Source organism: Eurosta solidaginis, chromosome 3 (genome assembly GCF_040869045.1).
Source record: "Eurosta solidaginis isolate ZX-2024a chromosome 3, ASM4086904v1, whole genome shotgun sequence".
Lineage (NCBI taxonomy): Eukaryota > Metazoa > Arthropoda > Insecta > Diptera > Tephritidae > Eurosta > Eurosta solidaginis.
Window position 1 is genome coordinate 85,899,424 of NC_090321.1, and position 6,414 is coordinate 85,905,837.

Genomic DNA, 6,414 nt, shown 5'->3' on the forward strand with positions numbered 1-6,414 from the left:
ATCATTATCAATATTCGTTGCTTTTGAAATTCGGCTTAAAATTTGCACATGGAACAACTAAAGACTCTCCTGAATTAAAAAAAAAAAACGTCTTAGTACCTCTAAATCGCGGGCCCCCTGAGAAACACATTTTTGTTTGATATTTTTATTGTCTCCTCAGGTCCAGGCAAAAAATCATTATCAATACTCGTTGCTTTTGAAATTCGGCTTAAAATTTGCACATGGAACAACTAAGACTCTCCTGAATTAAAAAAAAATCTTAGTACCTCTAAATCGCGGGCCCCCCGAGAAACACATTTTTGTTTGATGTTTTTATTGTCTCCTCAGGCCCAGGCAAAAAATCATTATCAATATTCGTTGATTTTGAAATTCGGCTTAAAATTTGCACATGGAACAACTAAAGACTCTCCTGAATTAAAAAAAAACGTCTTAGTACCTCTAAATCGCGGGCCCCCTGAGAAAAACATTTTTGTTTGATATTTTTATTGTCTCCTCAGGTCCAGGCAAAAAATCATTATCAATATTCGTTGCTTTTGAAATTCGGCTTAAAATTTGCACATGGAACAACTAAAGACTCTCCTGAATTAAAAAAAAACGTCTTAGTACCTCTAAATCGCGGGCCCCCTGAGAAACACATTTTTGTTTGATATTTTTATTGCCTCCTCAGATCCAGGCAAAAAATCATTATCAATATTCGTTGCTTTTGAAATTCGGCTTAAAATTTGCACATGGAACAAATAAAGACTCTCCTGAATTAAAAAAAAAATCTTAGTACCTCTAAATCGCGGGCCCCCGACAAACACATTTTTGTTTGACGTTTTTATTGTCTCCTCAGGCCCAGGCAAAAAATCATTATCAATATTCGTTGATTTTGAAATTCGGCTTAAAATTTGCACATGGAACAACTAAAGACTCTCCTGAATTAAAAAAAAAAACGTCTTAGTACCTCTAAATCGCGGGCCCCCAGAGAAACACATTTTTGTTTGATATTTTTATTGTCTCCTCAGGTCCAGGCAAAAAATCATTATCAATATTCGTTGCTTTTGAAATTCGGCTTAAAATTTGCACATGTAACAACTAAAGACTCTCCTGAATTAAAAAAAAAAAACGTCTTAGTACCTCTAAATCGCGGGCCCCCTGAGAAACACATTTTTGTTTGATATTTTTATTGTCTCCTCAGGTCCAGGCAAAAAATCATTATCAATATTCGTTGCTTTTGAAATTCGGCTTAAAATTGCACATGGAACAACTAAAGACTCTCCTGAATTAAAAAAAATCATAGTACCTCTAAATCGCGGGCCCCCGAGAAACACATTTTTGTTTGAGGTTTTTATTGTTTCTTCAGGCCCAGGCAAAAAATCATTAAAAATATTCGTTCCTTTTGAAATTCGGCTTAAAATTTGCACATGGAACAACAAAAGACTCTCCTCAATTAAAAAAAAATCTTAGTACCTCTAAATCGCGGCCCCCCTGAGAAACACATTTTTGTTTGATGTTTTTATTGTCTCTTCAGGCCCAGGCAAAAAATCATTATCAATATTCGTTGAGTTTGAAATTCGGCTTAAAATTTGCACATGGAACAGCTAAAGACTCTCCTGAATTAAAAAAAAAATCTTAGTACCTCTAAATCGCGGGCCCCCCGAGAAACACATTTTTGTTTGATGTTTTTATTGTCTCTTCAGGCCCAGGCAAAAAATCATTATCAATATTCGTTGCTTTTAAAATTCGGCTTAAAATTTGCACATGGAACAACTAAAGACTCTCCTCAATTAAAAAAAAAAATCTTAGTACCTCTAAATCGCGGGCCCCCCGAGAAACACATTTTTGTTTGATGTTTTTATTGTCTCCTCAGGCCCAGGCAAAAAATCATTATCAATATTCGTTGATTTTGAAATTCGGCTTAAAATTTGCACATGGAACAACTAAAGACTCTCCTGAATTAAAAAAAAAAACGTCTTAGTACCTCTAAATCGCGGGCCCCCTGAGAAACACATTTTTGTTTGATATTTTTATTGTCTCCTCAGGTCCAGGCAAAAAATCATTATCAATATTCGTTGCTTTTGAAATTCGGCTTAAAATTTGCACATGGAACAACTAAAGACTCTCCTGAATTAAAAAAAAAAACGTCTTAGTACCTCTAAATCGCGGGCCCCCTGAGAAACACATTTTTGTTTGATATTTTTATTGTCTCCTCAGGTCCAGGCAAAAAATCATTATCAATATTCGTTGCTTTTGAAATTCGGCTTAAAATTTGCACATGGAACAACTAAAGACTCTCCTCAATTAAAAAAAAAAATCTTAGTACCTCTAAATCGCGGGCCCCCCGAGAAACACATTTTTGTTTGATGTTTTTATTGTCTCCTCAGGCCCAGGCAAAAAATCATTATCAATATTCGTTGATTTTGAAATTCGGCTTAAAATTTGCACATGGAACAACTAAAGACTCTCCTCAATTAAAAAAAAAAATCTTAGTACCTCTAAATCGCGGGCCCCCCGAGAAACACATTTTTGTTTGATGTTTTTATTGTCTCCTCAGGCCCAGGCAAAAAATCATTATCAATATTCGTTGATTTTGAAATTCGGCTTAAAATTTGCACATGGAACAACTAAAGACTCTCCTCAATTAAAAAAAAAAATCTTAGTACCTCTAAATCGCGGGCCCCCCGAGAAACACATTTTTGTTTGATGTTTTTATTGTCTCCTCAGGCCCAGGCAAAAAATCATTATCAATATTCGTTGCTTTTGAAATTCGGCTTAAAATTTGCACATGGAACAACTAAAGAATCTCCTCAATTAAAAAAAAAAATCTTAGTACCTCTAAATCGCGGGCCCCCCGAGAAACACATTTTTGTTTGATGTTTTTATTGTCTCCTCAGGCCCAGGCAAAAAATCATTATCAATATTCGTTGATTTTGAAATTCGGCTTAAAATTTGCACATGGAACAACTAAAGACTCTCCTCAATTAAAAAAAAAAATCTTAGTACCTCTAAATCGCGGGCCCCCCGAGAAACACATTTTTGTTTGATGTTTTTATTGTCTCCTCAGGCCCAGGCAAAAAATCATTATCAATATTCGTTGCTTTTGAAATTCGGCTTAAAATTTGCACATGGAACAACTAAAGACTCTCCTCAATTAAAAAAAAAAATCTTAGTACCTCTAAATCGCGGGCCCCCCGAGAAACACATTTTTGTTTGATGTTTTTATTGTCTCCTCAGGCCCAGGCAAAAAATCATTATCAATATTCGTTGATTTTGAAATTCGGCTTAAAATTTGCACATGGAACAACTAAAGACTCTCCTCAATTAAAAAAAAAAATCTTAGTACCTCTAAATCGCGGGCCCCCCGAGAAACACATTTTTGTTTGATGTTTTTATTGTCTCCTCAGGCCCAGGCAAAAAATCATTATCAATATTCGTTGCTTTTGAAATTCGGCTTAAAATTTGCACATGGAACAACTAAAGACTCTCCTCAATTAAAAAAAAAAATCTTAGTACCTCTAAATCGCGGGCCCCCCGAGAAACACATTTTTGTTTGATGTTTTTATTGTCTCCTCAGGCCCAGGCAAAAAATCATTATCAATATTCGTTGATTTTGAAATTCGGCTTAAAATTTGCACATGGAACAACTAAAGACTCTCCTCAATTAAAAAAAAAAATCTTAGTACCTCTAAATCGCGGGCCCCCCGAGAAACACATTTTTGTTTGATGTTTTTATTGTCTCCTCAGGCCCAGGCAAAAAATCATTATCAATATTCGTTGATTTTGAAATTCGGCTTAAAATTTGCACATGGAACAACTAAAGACTCTCCTCAATTAAAAAAAAAAATCTTAGTACCTCTAAATCGCGGGCCCCCCGAGAAACACATTTTTGTTTGATGTTTTTATTGTCTCCTCAGGCCCAGGCAAAAAATCATTATCAATATTCGTTGCTTTTGAAATTCGGCTTAAAATTTGCACATGGAACAACTAAAGACTCTCCTCAATTAAAAAAAAAAATCTTAGTACCTCTAAATCGCGGGCCCCCCGAGAAACACATTTTTGTTTGATGTTTTTATTGTCTCCTCAGGCCCAGGCAAAAAATCATTATCAATATTCGTTGATTTTGAAATTCGGCTTAAAATTTGCACATGGAACAACTAAAGACTCTCCTGAATTAAAAAAAAAAACGTCTTAGTACCTCTAAATCGCGGGCCCCCTGAGAAACACATTTTTGTTTGATATTTTTATTGTCTCCTCAGGTCCAGACAAAAAATCATTATCAATATTCGTTGCTTTTGAAATTCGGCTTAAAATTTGCACATGGAACAACTAAAGACTCTCCTGAATTAAAAAAAAAAACGTCTTAGTACCTCTAAATCGCGGGCCCCCTGAGAAACACATTTTTGTTTGATATTTTTATTGTCTCCTCAGGTCCAGGCAAAAAATCATTATCAATATTCGTTGCTTTTGAAATTCGGCTTAAAATTTGCACATGGAACAACTAAAGACTCTCCTCAATTAAAAAAAAAAATCTTAGTACCTCTAAATCGCGGGCCCCCCGAGAAACACATTTTTGTTTGATGTTTTTATTGTCTCCTCAGGCCCAGGCAAAAAATCATTATCAATATTCGTTGATTTTGAAATTCGGCTTAAAATTTGCACATGGAACAACTAAAGACTCTCCTGAATTAAAAAAAAAAACGTCTTAGTACCTCTAAATCGCGGGCCCCCTGAGAAACACATTTTGTTTGATATTTTTATTGTCTCCTCAGGTCCAGGCAAAAAATCATTATCAATATTCGTTGCTTTTGAAATGCGGCTTAAAATTTGCACATGGAACAACTAAAGACTCTCCTGAATTAAAAAAAAAAACGTCTTAGTACCTCTAAATCGCGGGCCCCCTGAGAAACACATTTTTGTTTGATATTTTTATTGTCTCCTCAGGTCCAGGCAAAAAATCATTATCAATACTCGTTGCTTTTGAAATTCGGCTTAAAATTTGCACATGGAACAACTAAGACTCTCCTGAATTAAAAAAAAATCTTAGTACCTCTAAATCGCGGGCCCCCCGAGAAACACATTTTTGTTTGATGTTTTTATTGTCTCCTCAGGCCCAGGCAAAAAATCATTATCAATATTCGTTGATTTTGAAATTCGGCTTAAAATTTGCACATGGAACAACTAAAGACTCTCCTGAATTAAAAAAAAACGTCTTAGTACCTCTAAATCGCGGGCCCCCTGAGAAACACATTTTTGTTTGATATTTTTATTGCCTCCTCAGATCCAGGCAAAAAATCATTATTAATATTCGTTGCTTTTGAAATTCGGCTTAAAATTTGCACATGGAACAAATAAAGACTCTCCTGAATTAAAAAAAAAATCTTAGTACCTCTAAATCGCGGGCCCCCGACAAACACATTTTTGTTTGACGTTTTTATTGTCTCCTCAGGCCCAGGCAAAAAATCATTATCAATATTCGTTGATTTTGAAATTCGGCTTAAAATTTGCACATGGAACAACTAAAGACTCTCCTGAATTAAAAAAAAAACGTCTTAGTACCTCTAAATCGCGGGCCCCCAGAGAAACACATTTTTGTTTGATATTTTTATTGTCTCCTCAGGTCCAGGCAAAAAATCATTATGAATATTCGTTGCTTTTGAAATTCGGCTTAAAATTTGCACATGTAACAACTAAAGACTCTCCTGAATTAAAAAAAAAAATCTTAGTACCTCCAAATCGCGGGCCCCCTGAGAAACACATTTTTGTTTGATATTTTTATTGTCTCCTCAGGTCCAGGCAAAAAATCATTATCAATATTCGTTGCTTTTGAAATTCGGCTTAAAATTTGCACATGTAACAACTAAAGACTCTCCTGAATTAAAAAAAAAACGTCTTAGTACCTCTAAATCGCGGGCCCCCAGAGAAACACATTTTTGTTTGATATTTTTATTGTCTCCTCAGGTCCAGGCAAAAAATCATTATCAATATTCGTTACTTTTGAAATTCGGCTTAAAATTTGCACATGGAACAACTAAAGACTCTCCTGAATTAAAAAAAAAAACGTCTAAGTACCTCTAAATCGCGGGCCCCCAGAGAAACACATTTTTGTTTGATATTTTTATTGTCTCCTCAGGTCCAGGCAAAAAATCATTATCAATATTCGTTGCTTTTGAAATTCGGCTTAAAATTTGCACATGTAACAACTAAAGACTCTCCTGAATTAAAAAAAAAAAAATCTTAGTACCTCCAAATCGCGGGCCCCCTGAGAAACACACTTTTGTTTGATATTTTTATTGTCTCCTCAGGTCCAGGCAAAAAATCATTATCAATATTCGTTGCTTTTGAAATTCGGCTTAAAATTTGCACATGTAACAACTAAAGACTCTCCTGAATTAAAAAAAAAAATCTTAGTACCTCCAAATCGCGCGCCCCCTG